We start from the raw sequence: 26,501 nt of genomic DNA on the forward strand, positions 1-26,501 counted from the left end.
ACCGCGAATCGAGGCGCACCCGCTCGCTTGTTCGCTCCTTCTGCCTCCTCCACCCCGCCGCCGCCATGACTCGGCTAAGCTCGCGGAGCGCGCTCAGGCGCCGCGGACAGCGTCCGGGCGAGAGCGGGGGCGAGTGCCGGAGCCGCAGCCGGAGCGGGAGAGGCAAGGCCCCGGGCGAGGGCGCGCCGCAGGCGAGCGGCCCGGCGGCCAGGCGGCGGAGAGGCAGCGAGGGGAGCCAGCAGGTGAGCTAGGTTGCCCTGCGCTGGGCGGGCGCGGGGGCGGATGGGGCGGAGGCCGCGGGAGGAGTCGGGGCTGTGCGGGCGGCCATCTCCTCCCCCGGCGCTGACGCAGGCTGGTGGCTCCTGGGGAGAATGGACCCTGCGCGGCGCTCGCCGGGGCTTTCCCAGGCTGGAGAGCGCGCCTGAGTGTGTCGCCCGCCGTGCATGGGGAGCCGCTTCCAGCGCGGCTGCGACAGCGGAGGAGGATGCTGTCCGCGAGCGGAGGTGAGTCGCGGTGGGGCCCGGCGCAGCTCTGAGTTCAGCGCCAGCAGGTGCCGGGGGGAGAGGGGAACCGGGTGCCAGACGCCACCGCTTGGGGCTCCGGGCGCAGAAGAGGGCTCCTGGGCGCGCCCGTCGTGGGAGTTTGGCTGGGGTGTTGCGGGGATGGCGACAGCAGTTTTCCGCCCGCTCCCTCTTTCTGCTGGGAGAAAAGGAGCGACCTCTCCTCCTTCCTTTTGGCTCTCCCTGACCACCCCTAGTCTCCTTCTGACCGCGCGCGTCTTCTTTCCAGACGTCCTCACCCCAAACACTCGTCTCTCTCCGAGACCGGCTGCTCCCTCCTCCCTGCCGCGAACCCGGTTCTATCCACCTTTGAGCCCTCCCTTCCACTCCAAAACCTCCCCATTGCTCCGGAGCCCATCTCCCGGCCTCTCGAGCGGCTTCCCGCGGCCGGACCCTCTTCCCCACTCATCTGTAGAGCTACGGCTCTGCCCGCAACCGTCGAACAAGCGGGTTTCTCCTATAACCCCTACCTTTTCGCAAACACCCTCAGAGCTGGACCCCGCGTCTCCCCGGACCCAAGCCGTTCCCGAGTCCTCCGTGGACTCCGTTCTGTGCTGCTCCCCCCTGTCCCATTCCCCAGGCTCCCCGCAGCCCCGATGGCTCTCCTCCCTGGCCCGCCCCCTTGGTTTAGGTTCCAGACTGGATGCTGTGCCTGGGAACCAGAACTCAGGGCTTTTGTTTCTGTTTTTGCTTTCTTTCTTTTTCTTTTTTTCTCCTACTGGGGAAACTTTAAAATCCCCGTGGTTCGGCTCCTAAAAAGCGCTATCGGAGGGCTCAACCGCCGAGAGAATCTGGACGCAGGGAGACAGAGATGGGGGAGATTGTGTCGTTCGTCGGAAGGGAGCCTTGGGATGAGTGTACAAAGTAAATTTCAAAACGGAGGTGGTTGCTGCTGCCGGGACCCTCCTTCCCCGGCTGATTCCATCCGTGTCCGGCAGAGTATTATTGTGATCCTTGGTGGGAGGGCGAGTCTTTTCTCTGCACTTTTTAAGGCGCCCGTCCCTCCCCGCTCCCCTCCCTTGGTGGTGCTGGTGACCTGACCGGGTGGGGGAAGAGCTAGTCGGCGCAAGGGAAATCTGCATGGAGAGGCTGATGCCACTTGGCTCCTGAGTTGCTTGCTCCAGGACCCGCCAGATTGTGTATGTTTCACTCTAAACTACCCGCCACCCCCAACTGCACCACACAAGTCCTCATTGTTGGGGGTCTGCCAGGGCACGTCTGCCTGGGTTGGGAGAGTCTTAAGGAATGGGATGCGGGTAGGGAGGCCGGGGGCGCTCAGCGAACGGGCGCCGACCCAGCGCGGGCATCCGTGAGCTCTGGCAACTGTTGGCGAGCATGGTTGCGTGCCCACGTGGGTCGGTGCCTGGCGGGTAAGTTTGGAGACTCAGGCACGCCTGGACTTAGATCCTTTAGGAAGAGCCGCGAGTGGAAAGCTTGCGGAAGCGAGTGAGTCTTTTTCTGTCCGGGCGCTGGGCACGTAAGAAAAACACTGGCTACTTTGTGAAAGCCAAGGCTGAAAGCTTTGACCCTTTCCCTTTCGCCCGCGGCAACCTAATCAGAACTGTGTAAAAGTCAACTTCTTATCAGAAATTGTCTGCTGTTGTCCTTGATTGAAACCCCAGCATTCAAATGGAGTATTGAAGAACTCGCAGACATAGCTTTTGAAGTGGTATTGTTCTTTTCCATACACAGAGGACCTCTTAAAGGTTTGGGAAGTTCTAAATGCAGTGATTTGAAAGACTGACATTGTAACTATTTGCTGACTCTCAGGGGATTGGCAGGGATGAGAGCAGAGGCCGCGGTGAGAAGTGCAAATGTGTTGCTACAGTTTTCTTGGGAGCAGTGCCACTGTCAAGTAGGAATTCAGTTCTAAGCATCAAGTTGGCAATTAAATCTCCTCCTAAAGCAGATTTAGGGGATGATTTTTACTAGGTTTTTTTTTTTTTCTTTTTTCTTTTCTTGATGGTTTGCTTAAGGTCTGAGTAGGCATATCTGAAACATTTAATCATGTTCATTGTATTCAACAATAGAATCTGGATAAAAATTACTTATTGTTGATGAAGCTCATCTCACAAGCTGTTTCACAGTATGTTTCATTTGCAAGACACACCACTGTAGGAGGCTGCAGGGAAGAGATGCCATCACTTACTGTTCTGTTCTCTTCCCCAGGCCAGAGAGGAATCTGCTACTTCACTCCCCTCTGCCCTCCAAAGTCATTTCCCTTAAAGGGATGGGGGTTGGCTTGGTACCTGATAGGACCCTTCCTAAAAATTGCATTTGGTGGATATATGGATGCCTGGAGCCACCCTCCAGGCAGATGAAGAATCTAATTGAAGCAGCATTTCATTTTGATAATTCACTCAAGTCAAACATTTTGGTTTTTGCAGGAATTTAATCCCTCTCTCAAACTACTAAAACTAACAAAGCAAGAACATCACAGTTTATATCTTTTAGATGGCACTTTAAAAAATTGCCCACATTGAAGGCTGTTGTCAGGAACTTTCAGAATTATTTAGGGCTTACTGTGAAGCACATGCACTGGGTGAGTTAAGTAATTGAGGATAAATCTCTTGACCTCTCAGAACTTCCGTTTTGTTATTTGCAAAGCAAGGACAGTATTATCTACTTTGTATGTTCTTCCAACAATTTGATAGGGAAAACTATCTCTCTGGGCCCTTTGACAGATAACAGGACTTCATGGGAATGGTAGTTTTTGGTCAGAGGATGGAGTCCTGCTAAGGAGAGAGGATATTTGGCGTTGGATGGCCATGATGGAATCCTGACTATGTGATGTTTGGTAAATCACTTCTTCTATTAATAAAAAATAAAAAAAAAAGAATAGTTTACCTTTTTGGATCACTTACTAAGAGTCAGGTACCCTTTTAAGCACTTTGCATGCATTAGTTTATTTAATCTTTAAATAACCATGAATAATCTTTGAGTAACCATAGGTTGATAGTTGTATTTTTGTTCCCCTTGGATTGATAAAGAGACTGGGGCCCACAGAGGTGGTAACTGGTCCAAGGTCACAAAGCCAATAAGTTATAGAACTAGGGTCTGTCTGTTTGTTTGTTTATTTATTTATTTATTTATTTATTTAGAGTGCCCATGAGCAGGGAGGGGCAGAGGGCAAGGGAGGAGGAGACAATCCTAAGCAGGCTCCATTATCAGCATGGAACCCCATGTGGGCCTCATCTTCACAATCTGGAGATCATGACCTGAGTCAAGAGTTGATAGGTAACCAACTGAGCCACCCAGGTGCCCCTAGAACTGGGATTTAAATCCAAGCTTTCTGGTTCCTGGGCCTGTGTGGCAGCACACTGCTGCCTCTGTGTGGAGGGGTGATCCCAGCTATCTCTCGCGGTGGTTGTAAAACTTAACAGGGAACAATGGAATAGACTTCTGGCAGGAGCAAGTTATAGATTTTTCTCAAGGTTCAGATGCTAAAACAAAATGAGTATTGTGTTATCAATAGGGCATTGGGCTGATGATAGACATTTTGAACACTTGGGACTTCATGATAGGTATTGGTCAGTATGTTCACATCTGTCTGTGCTGTCAAAGTATTCTTTAAGTAGGTATTCAGAAATTGCATTACTACGGTTGTCTGTTACCAACTGTGATAAGCAGAGATTCTTAAAATTGAATGGTGGCATAACAGGTAGTTAGAAGTCTGGACTTGGGTGCTAGACTGCCTGAGTTCAGACCCTAGTTCCTCCAGCCCTGCCAGCGGTGTGGACTTGACCAACCTCTCTGACTTCTCCATGCTTTAGTGTCCTTGATAATAAAACAACAGTACCCACCACCTATGACTGTGGAGACCATTATAGGAATTAACACCAAGTGCTTAGAACAGCAGTGAGTACGTAATGTTACTTATCTATGTGTTACCCTTCAAATGAAAGCCAGATTCTTCCTTTTCATAATACAAAGGTCTCTGTCATTGATATCCCAAGGCCTAAATATCCTAACAGTATCTGTTATTATTTTTATTTTTTTCCTAAACAGAAGATAGGGAGAAAGAGATATAGTTCAGGATTTCAGAGAAAGGTTTTATTGTTGTTGGTTATTTTTTTGTCTTTTTAGTTTATTGGAAATATTACCTTGAACATTTACATTCTTTGTGAAGAGAATTGGGAAGTATACATAATGCTAAACTCTCCATGGAATTGCTCTTTTCAGAAACTGTTTTGAGGAAAATAAAATGACTGTTGGATTGATTGGATTCTAGTAGTAGAATAGTCAATTCTCCCCACTTACAGATTGGAAAACAAGTCAGATTGAAGGAAGCATGTAAACATAATGGCTGAGAGACACCATTGGAACCCAGAATTCTTGGGCTCCTCTTCCACTGTTTTTTCCTCTGGGCCAGATTGCCTCCCATACCAGGATAGGGAAGTAGCCTGAAATATAAACAAACCTTGAAGCAAGGGGAATGTTGCCAGACTGGGAGCAGGAGCCAGTCAGATGTTCGGTACTGAAAAATGTGTCCAATAGGAAAAGAAAATGTGTCCAATAGGAAAAGAAAACCCCTCCTCTTATAAGTACACTTATATCCATGAAAACTGGCACTAAACTCAATCTATGAAATGCATATCAGGATATGAACCCATGTTAAACATACACACACACACACACACACACACAGCAGTTGATGACTTGAACACCTCCCTTAGGTTGGAGAGCAAATGAACAAATGATTGGGTTTCTTTTTCTGTGAGATGCTCTTTGTGTTTTTCTTCCACTTAGTTCTCAGATATGGGAAGGTTTTGGTTCAGGAATCATTAAAACTCCTCCGGCTTCTATTTCATGAAATATGCTGCATATGCTATTGGAGAGAAATTGCCAGCTTGTTTTTATTATTATTATTATTATTATTATTATTTTTATTTGAACCCAACATATAACCAATCTACAATGCCAGTGGGGGATTCTCATAAAGAGAAAGGAAAACAGAAATAAAATTTTTGCTGAATAGAGCAACTCACAGCCAAAATGATACAAGTTTTGTGATGGCTAAGATGGGTTGTTTAGTTTAGGGGGTAAAAATGAGAGGAGGGCAGTCCCAGACAGATGAGGCCATTCAAGGTGAACCCCAGTCCCTGTCGACCACCTACAGTGAGCCTTGCAAAATAGTCAACTTGGTATATTGGCTCCAAGATTCAATTTCTGACTCTTGCTGTTGGTCAGTGTCTCTGGTTCTTGACTGGACAACTGTGATCTGTTGGTCCATCAGTTAGTCTTCCTTTCCCCCTCTTTTCCTCTTCTTGTTTTTGTCTCAGAGTTTGTCTCTCTTTCAGTCTTTGAATTGGTTTGTATCTCTTCTTGTTAGTGTCACTTTTGCTAGTAAAGACTGAAAAGTTACAAATATGTCTTTGAGACTATCTGGGAAATGGAGGAAGCTAACTCAGGGAATGTGCATAGACATTACTTCCAAACCCATTTAACACATACTTGCCTGAGCACCTAGTTTGTGTCTGGCTCTGGCTTTGTGCCTGGCATTATGAACAGTACCATGAGCAAGGATGTTGTCTCTGCCATCTAGGCACTCTGCCTCACGCATAAATTACTGCCACAGTGTGAGATACGGTACAGGAAATATCTGCATGGCACTAGAAGCTTCCAGAAGAGTAATTTATTATGTCTAAAGAAAGGAAAAGGAGGGGGAAGCTTCAAAGAAGAGATTGCCTTTCAGCTGGAAGCTGAAGGTTGACCAAGAATTTCTCAGGTCTTGAAGGGATCCAGACCGGGAGAACTGTGGGCAAAGATAGGTGGGCATGAAGGTTCATCATTGGTTTGGAGACAGGCAAAGTTGGGTGTGGTTGTAGTGTACAATATGTGACTGAAATGGATTATTTTATACAGCATTTTCCAGATTGTGTTCCAAGGAACACTAGGGTTCCCCAAGATAGTTATGAGTATTTTAAAACAAAGAACATACAGAAGGAAAATGTTCTGTGCCCCCCAAAGTTTGAAAAGCATTGAAAAACATAACACACTCTTGCTAAGACATGGTATTTACTGACATTAAAACTTCAGTAAGAAGTAAAAGCAAGCAAGCAAGGAAGCTCATTGAAATCATTAAGATCTTCTAAACTTACTTGCCAGAGACCCTCTCATTTCAAGAATCCCTTTTTAAAAAGTGTCTTATGAGATAGAGTGGGGAATGTGTTTGTAGGTAAATCAATTAGGATTTTTACAAAAAGGAGTTGATTTTTTAAAAAATATTTTATTTATTTATTTGACAGAGATCACAAGTAGACAGAGAGGCAGGTTGGGGGGGGTGGTTGGAAGCAGGCTCCCCACCGAGCAGGGAGCCCGATGTGGGGCTGAATTCCAGGACCCTGTGATCATGACCTGAGCTGAAGGCAGAGGCTTTAACCTACTGAGCCACCCAGGCACCCCAAAAGGAGTTAATCTTATCATAAAAGTAATATGTGTGATTTGAAATGTAGTATAGTATATGTGAGACATACAAAAAAGTATAAAAATAGAGTAAAAGTTGATTAAAGAAGAAAAAAAAGCAACCCAAAAAAGCTGAGAACACTCAGCTTAAGAAATAGAGCCATGTAAATACAGTTGAAGTCTCCTTTCCCTGATCATATCTCCTTCCCTTCTGCCAGAGGTAACCACCGTCTTATATTTGGTGTTTATGATTCCATATAATTCTTTTGAATATTCTTTTTAGAAGACAAAGAATTCCTTTGAATTCTCATTCAGTTTCTAGCTTGTCAGTACAGAGATAATAAAGAAATTGTTGTTCTGTCCAGGAATTGTTGTTCTGTTCCTGGAATAAAATTCATTTATAAGCTCTTCAGAAGAAGGAACTATGGCTTCTCCTTTTAACAGTTTTCAGAATGCAGTAGATGCTCAATAAATTTCTGCTGAATTGAATTGAACTAAATGTGTGCACTCTCATGGGGTATATTAAGTTCACGTGGTAACAGAGATTGGGGAAAAGTAATTATTTTTCGTTAACAGTATTGAAATTCTTTGTGATCAGAGATCTTGAAAACTTTTTTTGTTTCATTTTTGTTTTGTTTTGTAATCTGGATCTGTAAGTGAAAAGGCATTTCAGGTCATCAAGTTGAGCAGGAATAGAGATCCAGGTCTCCTGTACCCATGTCGGTATTCTTCCCACCTCCCCACGTTGACTTACCATCCTCAAGTATATTGTGTTGAACATGTGAAAGACTGAAGCATTTTTCTATATGAGGAATCACCATTATGCACAGACATTGTAACATATCTGCAAAAATGGGGACAGCAGGACAGACGTCTACCTATGGCCCAAGGGATGATGATTATTTGTCGATTGCTATCCTTCTCTCTCTGTTGCTGTCTCTCTATGTCTTTCTCTGAAATTCTTTTTTTTTTTTTAATTTCAGATTTTATTCATTTATTTGACAGAGAGAGAGATCACAAGTAGGCAGAGAGGCAGGCAGGTTGGGGGGGGGGGGCGGAAGCAGGCTTCCCACTGAACAGAGAGCCTGATGTGGGATTTGATTGTGAGACCATGACCTGAGCTGAAGGCAGAGGTTTAACCCACTGAGCCACCCAGGTGCCCCTCGGAATTCTTTATGTTATTAACTCTTTCATAAACTCACTCCCAGTAATATTTTTCCCATTCAAATATTATTTATATTTTAGGAGCTAGAGGGGATACTGGTTTCTCTCCTGGAATATGCCTAGGATATTCGTGTGGATAAAGTTTCAAATTTTTCTTCTCTCCTTGCTTATTGGGGTACCTTTCTCCTCTTTCTCACATTATGCCATCATGTTTCATTGTATTTTCTGGGGTGAAGATAATGCAAGTCATACTTATTTAGGTTGATGTAAAAAAGGGTGTCATTTTAAGGCAAAATTACAGGAAGGAGAAGCTGATCACTTGGTTACCCTAATATCACTCCATATTTTCTCTTTGCTCTCCCTGGGTTCATAGGAGTGAGGTCAGATATCATTTTGTATACATTTGACTGCTCCAAATGTTTCAGTGGAGAGAGAGGTCTTGATTCCAGTAGCCATAAGTTAATGTGGCTGAGAGGAAGGGGGTTGGGAGAATGGATTGACATTGTCCTTTTTTAAAAACAAAAATACATGAGTCATTCAGCATAGGCTCAGCCAAGTTTGATGCCTCCCTGTGCCTGCCTTTCCTAGGCATGTGTATCGTTCTCAGGCTTCTGGAACCTCAAACTCTATTAAACACCATACTTCATTATGTCCTATGCTGTTCTGCTCCATGTCTGTTTCTCTCGATTCCTCTAAAGATTGAGAGTTTCTCCAGGGCCCTGTCGACTTGTCTTCCATGCCTCAGAGGCTTAGCTTTTCCAGGAAGTTCACCCTAAATTCTTGCTTCTTCTGATTTATAATGCCTACCAAGGTTACTTTGCAGTAGAGAGAAGATTGTCCTCCCTTTCATGAACTATTTTGAACCTTGGAAACAAAATAAGAGCTTTCTCTTGTAATTTTCAGTGTTTCCTTTTGGGACCAGTCCTTGGCTTCTTTTATGCCCAAACTGTGCATTTCCTGCCCTGTCCTCTCTCCTTCCCTCCTTTACCTTGCTTCCTTTGTTTGTTTGTTTTGTTTTGTCCTTCCCCTTTCACCAAATCAAAGAAATTGCATGAAATCAACAACCACAAAAGGGCTCCCAGCTTAAAGTTTTGTAGTGTGATCTTGCACAGTTGCTGAAATATGCTTTATTCCCTCTTTCATGTGTTATTTCTATTTGGGGGAATAGTCAGGAGGTGGACCTTATCAGTTCTTTGCCCAGTTCCCTGGTAATGTAGGTATTTTAGCTGGGTGATTGTTCCCTTCATGGGTTGTCTGCAGTTGGTTTAAAATTACAATTTAAAGATGGAAACTCTGCCAACCATTGTGTTTTGGGGGCAAGGGGAGAGTGTCTCTGGGTGCTGTCCTGTGAGCACACCTCAAAACCCAGCCACACCACTGGGACATCCAAGCAGAACGTAACAATGTTAACAGTAGACACTGTGTCAGTGAGCGCTGTGTCAAGAGACACATACCAGGTAGCCTAATAGAAGGAATTTAATACAGGAAACTACAAGGAAAATTTTCATAGAATCACACACGTGTCTGAAGAGCTGAGAGTGGGATGGAACAGCAGTGGGAAGCTCCTTCTGGAGTTAGAGGCACAAAGGGAAGGGGTACTGTTCCCAGAGCCTGGGAATTGGGGCTGCATGGTGGGAGCAGGTCCCACACAGGGCTGGGTGGGATCCATCGAGGAGACTGGGCCGCTGCCCAGGATGCCACCTTGAAGCAGAAAGAGAGGGATAGAGGGAGATAGATACCCTAGTTTCTAACCCCCTCCCTTTCTTCCTGTCTCCTGCCTGCCATTCCCATTGATTGACCCTAACTGGAAGTCAGTTGGCCAGGGAGCCTGGGAATGGGACTTGGGCTCAGCTTCCTGCCATGCAGGAAGGCTGCAGCGCAGGGGAAGGAGCCTGAATCGGATCAGAGAGAAACAGGCAAAGGACTAGTTCTGATGCCAGGAAGACTAGTCTCTTATAAAAGTGTTTGTTAATATTGCAGAACTTGGGAATGGGAAGTAAAGCCCTGCTCCTCCTCTAAGCTGCCCTCCCATGCTGTCCCATCCAACCTCCCTTGCTGAACTGTGAGAGGGACCCCTGGCATTGAATCTCTATCTTGCCAGGGGGAGCTACGTCCATGCCAAGTGCCCTGGTGAGTAGAACAGTGATAGTCCCTATTCTGCAGTTCCCAAATCTAGATGACTCTGAAAAGTCCCAATATTTTTCCTAATTCATTGAATGGCAAGACCTGATCTGATCTGAATGGATACGAGGCTACTTATCATATCTGTTGATCCCCGTGAGTGTGAATAGTCATACATATGGCTTGAGAGGTATTGATGAACTTGATTACGGAGGGAGGGACCTAGCTAGGGGTAGTCCAGATACCTAAAAGCTAAGTGTGTGACATGTGACATGTGACATGCGACACGCTGCCTTTCTGAACTGCATATTAAAATCTGCATTCCGAACACATCAGACCCAGGAAATTTGGATTGTGAACCTGTATTTCAACATGACAGGAGAAGGAAGAGTGGAAATGTGGCCTGATTATAGGCAGCTCTAGGCCAGTGCTCCTGGTAAGCAGTACAGCCGTTCCGGGATCACTGAATGCCAGAGCAGGGTTCCTCTGTAGCCTGGCCTAACAGCCTGCTCAGTCTATAGATGGGGAGACTTCATTGAGGTTGGAGAGCTGGTCCATGTGTTGTGGGGTCACCAAGGGCTTCTCAGAGGAGCTGCTACTACTTGAGTTCCCTTTGCAGTCCATGCTGCTTTGGTCTGAAGCTTGGGTGACTTCCAGCCTTGAAGTTTCAGAATGAAGGAAGCCAGCTGGTGAGTGAACATACAGGTAAATCTGCCCTCCAGCTGTGGTCATCTTATCCTTTTGTAGCATTTCACATAGGCACGCACATTTGCACACCCACACACATGTACTCACACTCATGCAAAAACTTTTCAGCTTCTGATCTTATCAGACAGACAGGATGGGTGTCACCATCCCCATTTTCCAGACCCTCAGACCAAGGTTTGAGTAATGAAGTAATTAGGTCCATGGCTGTGGGCAAGTCCCTGAACGCTTGGAGCCTCCACTGGAAAATGAATTCTTACTCATGCTTTTGTTTTAATTGTTTAGCCACAATCAGACCTATAGGGGGAGTGGCAACACAATTAGAACTGTGCCTGGTGCCCATCGACCATCCTTTCTTCCTCACCGCTCCACCTTCAGACAAGTAAAGTAGATTACATGAAGCCACACAGCTATTCCCTTTGAAAGGGAAGGCTACAGTATCATGAAGAGAACTTAGTAGTTGACTGAAGACAGACCTTTTCTCTCTGTGTCTCTGCTTGCTTGCTTGCTTGCTTTCCTGGCTTTAAGAGGAGGGGCTTGAAGAAATGCCACCATACTAATTTTCTCTTTCTCTCCTGGGAAACTGGGTCTCAGTTGGCTGTGAACTTTGTGACCCCTATTGTCTTCACAGATCCAGATACGCACAGGTTGTTATTTTGGTTACTCCAAATCTGACTGGAGAGGAAACAACCAGATCACAAATACAATTTGCTGTAGAGAGCAACTTTATTTCTTGTCAGCACACATGGGACTTTGCTTATCATAATTCATGGTACATGGGCATAATAAAATATTCTCTTTTTCTAAGTATTTTGCAAGATTAGTAAGGCTGCATTCTTAGGGAAAGTTTATTAATCCATAACTTATAGAAAACTCCAGAGGAAGAAGATATGAGATATGTCCTGTAAGACGTCAGCGTTCGTTATTCAACTAGCTCTCTGCCAGGTGTAGTGCAGGTTGCTGATAGGATAGCAACTCTCCCTTGGATGTGATCTAAACCAGCAGTTGTCTCCATTTTGTTTTCAAATTGGGAGGGTGTGAAAAAGTAGGCGGCAGCCCACTGAGTAATCACGGTCCTTGGGATGCTGGTCCCTTCCACCCTTTTGGCGGCACTGTAGCAACATTAGACACAGAGGCATGCATCGGACCCTGGCTGCCTTGCCTCAGGCTGTGTGCCCTGGGTCTCTGCTCTCTTAGCAAATGGAGATGGTGTGCTGGTGGCAAGGGCGATAGCAATGATGAGGGTGATGGTGAGGAGGTTAGTTACCTCTGTGTCCATTACAAGGGGTAATGGCTGATGGGGAAGTACTCTGTGATCTGTCCTGTCACTCATTTACCCATGTTCAGTGTACCCTTGCAGGGTATTGGCACAATGGTGGGCTCCGTGGAAATGGCCACAAAAGATAGGCTTCCTTCTCAAGATTGAGGATTGGTGTGTAAAGCCCAGATACACAGATGACAACACAGTGGCTAAATACAATAACAAAAAAAGTAGAATTAGTTGAGGGATGAATTTTGCCAGTGTCCAGCTAAGTAATTTGAAGGTGAACTGGGATTTGCTGATGGATCGTTCTTTTTTTTTTTAAAGATTTTATTTATTTGACAAACAGAGATCACAAGTAGGCAGAGAGGCAGGCAGAGAGAGAGGAGGAAGCAGGCTCCCCACTGAGCAGAGAGCCTGATGTGGGCCTCGATCCCAGGACGCTGGGATCATGACCCGAGCCGAAGGCAGAGGCTTTAACCCACTGAGCCACCCAGGCGCCCTGATGGATCATTCTTATTGTAAATATGTTTCAGGTATTGTGTGGGGTGAATGTCACAGCAGCTGTTGTCTACCAGGGAAGGCGCAAATCCACAAATGCATGGAGGAGGTACGTTCTAGGTGAGGGGACCATGGTAAAGGTAGAGATGGGCACCTCCATGTATGGTGAGCCCTGAATGAGCTGGTATGAGCTGGCCAGAGCCGGGGAAAGTGAGGCCGTAAAGGTAGTACCTGGTTGCCATGTTAGCCTTGAGATTGTGGCTGGTGGTGAAACAGGCTTTTCTTTGTGTGCCCTTCTGGGCAGGTCTCACTCTTCTCCTCTTCCCTGAGGTGAACAGGCAGTCTAAGGAGAAATGGGGTTATATTTATTTAGGTGAAACGAGGATAGGTATGTGGCAGGTACGGTGTGTTTTAATGGTCTCTCAGAGGCCTCCTGTGACCATATCTGCAAGCCCAGGTGCCTACAAAGATGGTGTAGTTGACATTGCTGAATGAAACAATCCAGGGGAGGCATTGGGGGGGGCCTTGGGTTAGCTACTATTCAGCTCCAGCCAAGGGTTGCCATAAGAGAGTTCTAGACCAAAGTAGCCAAGTCTTCAGCTTTATTGAGAAAAGTTAGAAATTTTTTAAAGACTTATTTATTTATTTATTTGCCAGAGAGAGAGAGAGAGAGAGAGAGAACGAGCATGGGAGCAGGGAGAATGTCAGGAAGAGGGAGAAGAACTGAGCAGGGAGCCTTGGACAGGACTCAACCCCAGGACTCTGGGGTCATGACTTGAGCCAAAGACAGATACTTAACTGACTGAGCCACCCAGGCATCCCAAGAAATCTGTTTTTTAATTGTGAAATCCATCAGTTTAAAAATGTGGCACGAAATTAGTTACAGAATAATGACAATAACAACAGAAAAATAACATTTGTAGGCTAAAGATAACTGGCCCATGGGCTGATTTTGACTCATGAACCCCCTCATTGTGGATTCTGGCCTATTCTTGATAATTATCTATGACTACATAGATCTCTCTCAAATGGAAGTTCGATAAATATACCAAGGGGTAAATCGGGCCATTTTTAGTAAGGAAAAGTTTCTGTAAGACAGTTGGATGGTAGGAATTGGTCCTCATTTATTTCTGTGTGTTTCCTCAATCACCTCTTCTGTTGTTCTTGATTAAATGCTACTGATACAGGGTAAACCTTTGGTAAAACCGGTATCCATGGCAATCCCAGTGTGTTGCTCACTGTTTGCTGGGCAGCACTGAGGTATATGTGTGTCTGATTCTACAGCTGCCTTGGTGAAGCCTGTTACATCCTGCTGCCCAGGCAAGTGCCCGTAGTAAGTTAGATGAGTGCGTGTGGTATCTGTAAATGACAGTGTTCTATGGTGTTCTTGTTTAGGGTTGAGCTTTGACTCCCAGCCTCTGAAATATGCACATTTCAAACCAGAGTGAGAACACAAACAACTTAGTATTACTGTGGAATTGAGTGAATGTCATAAATATTTCTTTATCTTTTTCATAGCTCGCATAAAATTGTTAAGATATAAAAAAGTTGTTCATTCTAAAAACAACGAAAATTCATTGGCTATCCATCTCCTAAATGCGTGTGTCTCTTTGGGTTTTCATTAGCGTCTAGCAATATACTTTGAGAAATTAGATTTGAACAGAAGTTTCAGCAGAATATGAAACTCCTGGTGTTCATAATGAACCCGTTTTCAGCACTGATCCACTGCGTACAACAGCCTCCTTTTAACCATTATTTCTTCAGAAATAATCCCTTGTTTATTGAATTTGGAAAACACACAATAAATATGAAAAAAAAAGTCATAATATTTCTACTCAGAAGCAGTCTCTGTAATGTTTTGAATTACAGAGATAAACAGGCTAGAGATTGAGGTCAGATGAATATGGGTTTCTATCCAGGCTTCTTCTTTTATGTATTCTTTTTTTTTTTTTTTTAAGATTTTATTTATTTATTTGACAGACAGAGATCACAAGTAGGCAGAGAGGCAGGCAAAGAGAGAGGGGGGAAGCAGGCTTCCCGCCGAGCAGAGAGCCCGACGCGTGGCTCTATCCCAGGACCCGGGACCACGACCCGAGCCGAAGGCAGAGGCCCCAACCCACTGAGCCTCTCAGGCACCCCTTTTATGTATTCTTGATAAGTCTTATTTTTCTCACCTATGAAATAGAAATATGGATATTATCTCTTTTATCTGATATTTTCTTGATTCAACCAGATAATGTACATGAAGCACATAGCTCTTCGCTCTTTTATCTGATATTTTCTTGATTCAACCAGATAATGTACATGAAGCACGTAGCTCATTGGTTGGTACACAGAATGCATTAAAAAATGAGCAATATGCTTATGTCTCCTATTCCTTTGGCTACAAACATTTTACTTTGTGGAATCCATGTGGTCAATGACCTATTTTCTGTTAAAAAAAAAAAAAAAAAGGACGACTTCCCTTGTTCCCATATCTCTTTAAGAATCACTCTCCCTAGTATCCTTTTTAATATATTTCTTTACAGACCTGAATCATCCTTAAACTTTTCCCTTGCATGTTTAAGGTGTTTTCCATCCTTCTTTATTATAAATAATTATTTGATGGATATCTCTCTTCATCAATTGTTGGTGGCAGCTTGATTTTCTGGTTAATATAGTGACTGCATCTCAATGGGAAATGGGCAGGACTCCTGCCAGCATCCTCCATTGGAACCCATGCCGATGATGGATGGGAATGTTCTGTATCTGCACTGTCCAATATAGTAGCCACTAGCCATGCATGGCTGTTGAGCATTCGAAATGCAGCTGGTGTGACTGAGAAACTGATTTTTTTTTAAAATTTTTAACATTACTTAATTTTAGTTTGAAAAGCCCTGTGAGTTCATGGCTGCCATATCGTACAGCATGGGCTTCTGCTTTTCCGGTTAAAGGAGTAGAGTAGACCTAGGCTGGGGTTTGTTTTTTAGAGAAACCTGTCAGTGAAACATCTAGCTTTATCTTTTGGCCTTTTCCTTTAATTCTCTGGTACAGGTACTTAAGTACTGGATTTTCCCTTTCTTTGTGTACCTTCTTTTTATTTTGGCAGAGGGTTGATAGAGGACACATCATGTGCCAGCTAACTTCTTAACTTAGAAGCTGAGTTTTCAGTTTTGCTGATGTGAGGACAGTTCAGGTTGTCAGTGACAAGAATGTAGCTTAGTATGACTTTGGTCTAAAGGGGAACTCCTTGGCCTTTTTAATAGGATACTTTTAATATCTCAGGGAAAGTCTAAGTTGCCTCTTATAATCGGTGTCTAAATATCTAAATATATTACTACAGGGCTTGATTTTGAACACAGGACAAGTAAGAAAACGAAGTTTTTGCCTTGATTTTTGTTGGGTTTTGATTTATTTTGTTTTGGGTTTTTCTTTTTCTTAGAATAATCTCAGTGTGGTTGATGCACAGATTGGTTGATGCACAACCAATCTCAGTGTGTAAATGGCCTATTAAAAGGGCCATTTACAGAAAAGGGTATACAAAGAGCCAACATACACAAAAAGGTATAGTTCATTCCCAGAGAAATGCAAATTAAAGCAACAAAAAAGCCATTTTTCAAATAGAAGATTGAACAATTTTCAATTTTTTGGAGTTTCACTAATGTTGATGAGGCTGTGGAAAAAAACAACACAGTGCTGATGGAAATGTGAAATTGCTACTAACTCATCAGAAAATAATCCTGCAGAATCTAGTAAGAGTTCTGATTCTCGCACCTTTGCACAAATGCATTTTACTCATAGAAATTATTTGACCAAGAAGTTAGCATGTGTAAAACCCTGGTTAGCCAGAGGGAGCCATGTTGTTGTAAACTTAGATTGACCATGCCCCTCCCAGAGGAACTTACTTACAAATCCCGGATATAGGGGCGGGCCAGGCCGGATGGAGACATCCAATCAGTGGGGTGCACATATATTTGCTATGGTGAGCTGGAATTCAATTGGCCACCGGTATGGCTGACCGAGCATGACTGTGCAGTTTTCCCTGTGTGTTGCAATCTCATTGGCCACCTGGGTGTGGGCCGGGCTCAACCACGTCTATAAAGGTTAGTGTGGGAGGTCAGGTGGGGGTAGCGTCCTTCGGGTGGTCGTTTGAGGTCTCCTGGCTGTCGGGGGAGCGGTCTCGTGGGGAAGTGGCCTCATCTTCAGGGGAGCGACCTCTTCCGGTAGGGTTGTGGTGGGGAAGCAGAGTCCCCGGGTCGGGGAGCAGCGTGGTCGGATAGCGGTCTTGCGAGGGAGCGGCGTGGTCCGTGAGCGGCCTCGTCCGGGGAGCAGCCTCCTGGTGTAGGGTTGTGGTGGGGAAGAGGAGTCCCAGGGTCCGGGAGCGGAGTCCCGGGGTCGGCGATCAGCGTGGTCCGTGAGCGGCCTTGGCTGGGGGCTGCGTGGTTGGTGAGCGGCCTTGTCCGGGGTGCACTCTCGTTGGGGGAGCGGCCTCCTCGGGTAGGGTTGTGGTGGGGAAGCAGAGTCCCAGGGTCGGGGAGCGGAGTCCCGGGGTCGGGGATCTGCGTGGTCCGTGAGCGGCCTTGTCCGGGGTGCATCCTCGTTGGGGGAGCGGCCTCCTCGGGTAGGGTTGTGGTGGGGAAGCGGAGTCCCGGGGTCGGGGAGCGGAGTCCCGGGGTCGGGGAGCGGCGTGGTCCGTGAGCGGCCTTGACGGGGAGCTGTGTGGTCCGTGAGCGGCCTCGCGTGGAGCAGCCTCACTGGGGAGCGGCGTTGCGGTGGGGTTTGTGGTCAGGTAGGGTCGTCCTCAGGTAGCGGAGTTGGGAGCGGCGTTGTCGGGGTCAGTGTCCTGGTCCTGTCCTGGTCGTTGTCGCCCTGACTGGTCGGTTTGATTTTAGATGCTTGGCAAGGAATAAAACTTTGTGGGACTTTCGCATTACATCAGTCTCCTTCCTTTGATCAGGGACCCTAACTGTGCATTAGAATATTTATTGCAGCATTGAGGTGGAATTAAAAAAACTGATAGCTAGAAGTCCATCAGGAAATCCATTGGAAAAATTAAGATCTAAATCAAGAGAAGTCTATAGTATGGAATATTATGAAGCTGTTACAAAGAATGAGTTATGGACACACACTGACCTAGAGGAATATGTAGGATATGTTAAATGAAAATAGAAAGCTTTAGAGTCATATGCATGATTTTTTTAAGGTAGCCTTTGCACTGTAGGGCTGTCTCTCTGGGATGTTAATTCTTAGGAGGTAGGGAAAAGGTGATGGTGTTTTGAGAGAAATTCTCTTCTTTTTATCCCACTAAAATGATAACAACATGGGAGATTTAATTTGACCATTTAATTATGTATTTCATAGTAACTGGACTAGGAAAGAAGAAATCCAGGTTCTGTTTTGACTTACATGCCATGGATTATATTATTGGATTCCTAATCTCTTCTATCACCTGTTGAGGAAATATGAGGAATTATCAAATGCTCCAAGGTCCTCCTAGGACAAGATAATGTTTCCTCTGCACTTCTTACATTTTGCTGTAGTTATATACCAAGATTTAGAAGATCATAAATTAGTATGTCAGCTATGGTCCCCTAAAAAAGGGCCATCAGTCTTCACTTGAGAAGGTTCAGTGCATTTATGCCCATACTTAGCATATGGAAAATGGACACTCAGTCTGGAACACAGCCTACTTTTCATAGAATCTCCCAGTCATAGAACAATACATCTAGGAAGAAATGAGCAGACTTTAAACATGATTGCTCATCAGAATTATCTGCAAATCGAATAAATGCAGATCTATCCTATGCATACCCTCGAATGTACAGAATCAAAATATCTAGAAACTAAGCCCAGGAATCTTTTAAAAAATGACAACCAAGGGATTCTGAGCCATCTCCTTTGTACACTAGTGTTTGTGGACTACAGATGAAGTTTATCCTATAAGGTCGAGCTGCCTGTCAACAAGGCAGGGAAGACAACAAACATTTGTAAAGTCCCTACATAGGAAATACCTCTTAGTGCTAAGCCCTCCTGCACAGCTAGCAAGATGTATGAAATTCAAACATGTTAGTAGAGTTTCATTTTTCCCAGACTAGGATCCTTGATAAGGAATTTTTCCTAAAGTAACATACAAGTCTTGCCATAAAGGATTACCCTGAGCCACTTTAATCTGCAACTGATTCTCTGTGTCCTGATAGGCTGTGTCCTAATCTTTAGTCCAAGGGCATATACTTTATGCAAAAACTCCATCATCCGGTGGAGCCCTCTTTAAAACTTTGTTAAAGCTAATGGTCAAATTGTAGTTGTATAGTCCCTCTTTAAAAAAAAAAAAAAAAAAAAAATACAGTCTATTAACACCAGACCTTCAATTTCTGAAATGCTTAAAAGAATATTACCACTAACAGAAAGACCAAGTGGAAAGGGAACCATTTAGAAACACTGAAACAAAGCAAATGGCACGCATGGCATTTCTTTTTAGTTCTAAGGCAGTGAAGTACCAGATGTCATGTAACAAAGTCTGAGGGGACCATGGAACCTAATGGGCATAGCCAGAGTGCTAGCTTTAAAAAGCTCTTGTGCTTATAAAAACAAGCAACTTGTCACCATTAACTCCATATGTTAGACTTAAGACTTTTTCCAGCCTGCATTTGATTTACTTAAACACTTGTAATGTTTACCTTTTGCATTAAAAGGGAGAATATTAGTGAATAAGGGGTTTGTCCAGCCCTGTTATAGATCTTTCACATAGTAGGTTGCTTAGTAAAAATCTGGTGGCTCTGTTAGCTACTACCTTCTAATTGTGGGGATGGAAAAGGAAAGGTCAGCTGAAGTTATCTCTGAACTTGAAATAAGCTACACAACATAAGCAGTGACTTCATTATCTTATGGGGATGGCAGGAAATGGTGAGTTTGAAAATCCACAGCAGAAGTCTCTAATTCCACAATCTTAAAATGAGCCTTGGTTAATTTCAGGGTACACAATGCATAGATATAGTTACAAAATTACCAATGACCAGTCCTTCAAGTTCTTTTTCCTAGAAATCTATGGAATTATCCAAATGCAATGTTGCTCACACCTGTCTGACCACTGCTCCTTTGTCTCCATTGATGGATCCCCTCCCTACCCCAACCCCATTTGCTGCTCACATTATCACTCAGAACGTTCTCTGCAAGCTCTGTATTCTCTGCTCCAAACATGTTGATTGTTTTTCAGGGCACTAGTTCTATTATCTCTGTTCTGATGAGTTTCAGGCCTTTATTTCCTGTTCTGGCTTCTTCATGCTTCCAGTCTGATATGTTCATGATGGCTGCTGGACATTTCTATGTAGATGCCAACTTTTTTGAAACTGTTTATCCTTTAACACTTGTCCTCTTCCTATCCTCATTCAGGTTGGAGAAATCTAACCACCCAAGGTCAAAACTGCTCATTTTTTTTCTTCCCCACTATCATTACTCACTGAATCTTAGCATTCCTTTTTCCCAGCAGCAATGTCTTCCCTCCATCTCATTTCTCTCAATCTTCTTTCATTATATCATTCTCATGTGGCCATAATAACCTCCTAATTTCCCACTGCCTCCGTCAGTTCTATGCCTCAGTACCAAATTAATCCTCCTCAAGTACATTTATGTCATGTAGCTCTGCTGATCCAGAACACTTCAGTAGGCCATGACTTCTCAAGAATGCTGTTCAAACTCATTTTTCTGAAGTCCCAAACCCTCTGCAACTCTTTCCCTTTCCCCTCTGTTCTGGTCCGAGGAGTCTGCCATTTCACCAGACATGACCACAGCTCACTCCTACTCCATCCACTTCATTTTTAGCACCTAGGAGGCTGTCCTGAGCTCTGTCCTCCCATGTGAAAGGTCCCTTCCCTTCAACCTCTAGATTTATGTTTCATCTCTAGCGTGACCAAACAAACCCACAGAGACCACCTTTAACAGCTTTTTTGTTAGCACTAGTCACCTTTAATATAGAGCCTGTATCTTCAACTACTTCATATGCTTCCCCTAGTATTTCATAAATAGTAAATGCTCAAAGATTTATTTTGATTAGATTTAGAAACTGGCCTATTGCCTTGTTTATGATTCTCCATCCAACCTGCCCAAAACAATGAAAGAAAAAAGAACCCAAAGAAAATACTGGCAGGTAAGCTAAGTACCCCTCCTCCAAGGTTCAAACAAAGTTCTGTGAATAGAATTCAGTCTCCTCTGTCTCTGTTCAAATAATGCATGTCTCCTAAGACTGGGAAATCTGTACTTGGGGAAAGGTACCAGCCCAGATGGAGATATGGAGGAATGACTCTTGCCATAGGAACTTTTCTAACTTCCAGTTTGAAAAAATTCCTTTAGGGGGATTTTCTGATATACATGTGTGTCCCTCACCGTAACCAGCAACTGGTCCTTGTTTATGTGGGACAGGCAATTAGCATAGACCTGGATGGTTTCCCTAAGATTTTGCAAGTTCTGTGTTTCTGACCCTTAGAAGAATAAGTCATGATTTTACCTAGATGAATTTTCCTTAGCCAAACTACCTTTTAAAAAATACTAAAAACACAATTCTTCTTTCCAGCCCAAATTTTTATTTTTTCAAATATTCATAGTACAAAAGCATAATTCTTAAAACCCTGCTGTGAGTTTCCAGATAGATATATTTTTCTAAGATCTTACTCATTTTAGAGCAAGCGAGCACACAAGTGGGGAGGGGTGGAGAGAGAGTGAAACAAAATCTGAGGCAGATTCTGCGCTGAGTGGGGGGCTTGATCCCACAACTGCGAGATCATGACTTGAGCTGAAACCAAGAGATGCTCAACTGACTGAGCCACCCAGGCACATTACTTTCTTAATTATGCTAACTGGGATTGATTAAGTCTTAATATATTTTGCTGTGAAGAATTGGCTAATACTAAGAATAGATTAAATATTCTAGAAAATGATGGACCCAGGGACTGAGTCAAAGTATGCTAGCTTGGAGGGTATACATATAAGTCTTCAGGAAAGAAAAAAAAAAAAGATGCACACCCTTCTCTTTGTCTTCTAGTGTGAGAGATTCATTCCAAAGCCTGCTTCTATTAGTATGCCAATGAGGCTGAAATCAAAGTGTCAACAGGGCAACATTTCCTCTGACAGCTAGAGGGGAGAATCTGTCCATTCCCTCTAGCTTCTGATGACTGTGGCTACCTCATTCCAAACTTTCTCCATGGTCACACTGCCTTGTCTAATCTCTTGCTTCTTTAAGGACATGTGTGATTGCATCTTTAGGCTCTTCCAGATAACCTAGTGCAATCTCTTGTCTTGATATTCTTAATAAATTTGTAATGCTCTCTTTTCTTTTTTGTCATACAAGGGAATACACATTCTAGAACATCGATGTATTTTGCGAGCCATTATTCAGCCTACTAGAATGATGATGATTATTCTGCATATATAAAAAACTTAAAGTTTTAAACTATAAAACAGCAAAAATATTAGTGTCTATACCATATGGTCAACAATGATTATTCTTGGGAGTGGGTCGACCAAGAATTTTCACTTTCACTACCACACATGCTTATTTTTTCCCCCTAATATTATTGTGCTTTTGAAACCATTCACTCTTCTATTAAGAACATGTAACTGATATGTTTGTATTGAGGGATAAAATGGCAAGGATTAAAGTGCAAAATTCCAGCCATATAAAAGCAAAATGATGCCCTAATTGGGTATCTTTCTCCTTCATCTCATGGTACTTCTTTCCAGCACGGCCCTCCCTCGTCCTTGTGCTGCTGCTCATTCACTCATCTGTGCAACTTGGATTGAAAACACACTTGAGACAATTAAATCCAAACTTGGATTTGCTTGGCCTCAAAGTCCCTGCTGTTCCCTCTGTTGCAGGCTGTTTCTCTTAATTTCTCCCTTCAAAGACCAAAGAACTTTCCAGAAGAAAGGGGACAAGGAGAAGAATTGGAAGGAATAGGGAATATTTCTTTTTTTTGACTTGTGGTCTGAGATGTCTTTGGTTTCGTGTATGTTTGTTTTCCTCTCCTCAGCAAAGGCTGCAGAGTCCTGTGTGGGGATAGATCAAGCCTTACTCTTCACGTCCCAAACTCTACCATTTGTGGAAGGTTTCTTTGCTATGCTGCTGACTTAGTATCATTTGTCCTCTTTCTCAATTTGGATTCTTGGAGCATTTGCTATCTTTTAGGCAAGGATAGTAGGAGAATGCCCTAAGAAATGCAGTTTCCCTTCAATCTGCTGCCAGAGCCCAGTGCCGCAGATTTAAGATACATAGATCTCATTGGTGATTAATAACTCCCCCCATCACTCTCCTCTAACATCCAGTTTCTTTACAAATCCCTAGCAAGATCAAAGTGTCCACTGGTTTGAGCAAACTAAGGATTTGTAATTACACAGCGGTGTCCTTCCCTAGAAACGAGACTTCAACATGTTGAAGGACAAATCTGGAAACCCATCTTCTTTTCTATAGATATCTTAAAGAATTAGTCACTGTTGCATTGTATCTACTTGGCCATACTTTGCATTTTTTGTAGACAAGATATTTTCCATTATTTTGGTGAAATAACAGTTTTAACATGTATATGCAATCAGGCATTTAATTAAATCAACTTAGTTTATCACTGGGTGCATTTATTGTACTGTCTAATCACGGAGGTAAACACAGCTGCCATGGGCATGTGGTGAGAATACTCTGGAAAAAGGGGGCATGGTGGGAAATCTGTTTAAAAGCTGCCAATTTATCTTTCCTTTTCTCACTTGAAATTTTGTAGAGAGGGGCTAGTTTTCACTGATAACAAAGGCAGCAGTCAAGTATATACTTTTTAAGGAGTTGAAGAAATCTAGATTTCATAGAAATGAATCATGGGAAAAGTGTATAACCAAGCTTCTCAAAACTGATGTGTGTAGAAATCACCTGGAATCTTGTGAAAATGCAGATTCCAATTTAGTGGGGCTGGGCTGGGGCCCGAGATTTTCAAACAGGCATTTCTGGTAATGTTCCCCACCCCCACCCCCACTCTCCTGGCGCTGATGCTGCTGGGGTTGGTTCAAGAGACAAGCAAGATTGAGAGGAGTCCGTCAAATGATTCGAGGTCACCATCTTTTTGAAATCAAGAAAACATCCACATCTTTTGTTTTTAGGGGCCAAAATATAGTGTTCTTTTTTGATGAATTAAAGAAGCTCTAATCCAGCGGAGTGCCTTTCTGATATTCCAAGCCTGCAATAATAGCTGCTTAGTTCTTTAAATGGCTTGGTTTACTCTGGACTTTTAAAATGTATGTATTTTTAAATTTCCAAATGCTACCATACTCATTGAGAGTAGAAACAGGATCCTGATAGTGCTGGATGCATATTAAATATTTAACATATGTGTCACCAATTGAGTAAGACTCTTTTGTTTCTATAAGGTATTTCCAGTGATCCTTGTCAGTGAATTTCCCCTTTTGCAAATTAAACAATTGAGAGAGCTTAGGAGGACACTGGGTCTAAGCTTTAAATGTGAACAGAGATTAAAGGCAAAGGTTAAGGCTTCCTATTAGATTTCAAAGAAATACTCTGAGATCTCTGGGAAACTGTCATCACCTGAATGCCCTGTCCTTCCCTTCAAGATTGCTATGCCAACGCCCTTGACATTGCTCCTCATTCAAAGCAAGCCTTCTTTTTCAATCATTTTCCCTTCTGTTTTGGTATGAACTTAACACTTTGTCAGTGGGATAATCCTGTGTATCTTCGAGAGGTTGGAGGTGGGTAAAGAGATCATGGACAACATTTATGTCCCAGCACCTATCTTGACACATCTTATTTATGTATAATTAGGTGTACTTACGATCAGAATTCAAACTTAGGGATTTTGCAAATATGACCATTTCCTAAATCATTTCTAGACAAAAACTTTAGCTTTGAAATTTTGAAAATACTTTTGAAATCTGTTACTTTAATTTAGGGCGTATATAAAATCAGGATCAAATTTCATTTGTGGGTCGCATCTAACAATTATTAGAGTGTTTGAACTTCAGCCTTGTTTTGTGCTAGGAGAGAGAAGCGGACAGTAAATAGCAATGGAATGCAGCTATAAATTGGAAATGCATACAGGACTTAATTTAATATAGAAGACTAAAGTAGCCTTCCACTTGCCAGGATACTGTAAAATCAATCTTCTCTCAGAAATAAGGAAAAACTGAATGAAGTCATTAGGAGTTAAAAATAGTAGATAAGGGGCGCCTGGGTGGCTCAGTGGGTTAAGCCGCTGCCTTCGGCTCGGGTCATGATCTCAGGGTCTTGGGATTGAGTCCCACATTGGGCTCTCTGCTCGGCGGGGAGCCTGCTTCTCTGCTTCCCTTCCTCTCTCTCTCTCTGCCTGCCTCTCTGTCAAAAAAAAAAAAATAATGTAGATAAAATCTTCTCAAGCTGCCTATATAAACTTCACAGAGTCCTTACTGTTTATTTTTTGTTACACACAATATATTATTTGCCAAGTTCCACAAACCTAATTGCCAGAGCAGAGGCTCCCAGCCACCTCCTCCCCCCCCCTTTTCTGAAGCAGAGTCATGAACTGATTACATGGAATAAATAACTCATTAGGGTCATCCATACATACTTGAAATAAGAAAATATGGCTAAGTGTCCTCCACAGACAGGCTACTTAACCAGTTTTCTCTATTCAGACTTTATTCACTTACCAAACCAAACTTCAGATCACATTTGTCTATTAAAATCCTCAACATCCTACTGGAAAGTGAATTGTGCTTAGTGAAGGAACTAATCTTTAAAACGAGCTTACTTTTTTGGGAGAATGCTTTGGACATCCTAACTTTTCAGTGTCCACAAGGGCTAAAACCTCTCTCTGGCCTTCTAGAAGAAATTTTCATAGCCTTGTGAGGGTTTGTACTCCCCAGTTTGTTTCCCAAAATAGAGAGAAATGAGAGCTGTCACAAGTTTCTTTCAAATTCTCCATAGAAACCCTGATCAATCTGATATTTTCCAAACTATCATAATCTGGAATTTCTAGCCAAATAGCATTTCAGCTGTTGTGTATTTAAGTGTGTATTGTTTATAAGTAACAGAAACCAATTTGAGATACTTTAGACTAAAAAGGGGAATATATTTCAAGGATTCAGACTGGGCTCTGGGGACTTGAAGGTGAAATCATGGTTGAAGGTGAAATCATGGACCTTTCTCAAAAGCCCTGGTCTCACCAGACCTACAGTCTCTCAGTATCACAGTACCTGAATTCTGAAAAGAAAGAAGTGGCTATCCATGTTTCAACTAACAAAGGCCAGGGACCCAATTTTAGGTAACTTAAGTCAAAAACCTGGTACCAAGCTCTACAGACAAGGTACAGAGCTTGGGAATCCCTGTGGCCAGGCTACAAATAGTACCCACTACAGGAAGTATTGATTTTTTTTTTTTTTAAACATTAAGACAATAGTAGTGATCAAATTTTTACAACTCCTTAATCTGTACTTCATACAAGCCTACTCAAAATGTTCTAGAAGGGTTGAAGATAAACCCAGTAGTTCTGAGCTTGGGTTTCCTGGACCTATAAAGATCCATGCTAGGATTCTGAAAGTTCTTCAGCCGCTCCCGTGTTCTGAGAAGCCTTCACTTACTTACCAGGATAAAGCTGCAAAGGATCACTAGCCCCTTGAGTTTCTTGGATTTTTAGCTAAAATGTTATTAAGTTGATGTGGTAATGTTCTGTGTCCTCATGATAGAAGTTCATTATATAGATCTTTATTTAATCATGGAGAAATTAAACTCAGAAACAGACACAGTACTAATAGCAAACACTCATGCAATGTCTTCTGTGTGCCTG

The 26,501-nt window shown here is 43.3% G+C and overlaps 1 long non-coding RNA gene across 4 annotated transcripts in view; it reads left to right on the forward strand.

Annotated features, from left to right (window-relative positions):
- Window positions 1-337: 337 nt before the first annotated feature.
- The window catches only part of LOC309859428, an 82,451-nt gene continuing 56,287 nt past the window's right edge, over window positions 338-26,501 (forward strand). For all 4 annotated transcript variants that reach the window (XR_014308682.1, XR_014308683.1, XR_014308684.1 and 1 more), the window contains exon 1: window positions 338-503. This is a non-coding gene — a long non-coding RNA (uncharacterized lncRNA). The remainder of the gene's footprint in view (window positions 504-26,501) is intronic.

This window comes from Mustela nivalis (assembly GCF_964662115.1).
Source record: "Mustela nivalis genome assembly, chromosome: 2".
Lineage (NCBI taxonomy): Eukaryota > Metazoa > Chordata > Mammalia > Carnivora > Mustelidae > Mustela > Mustela nivalis.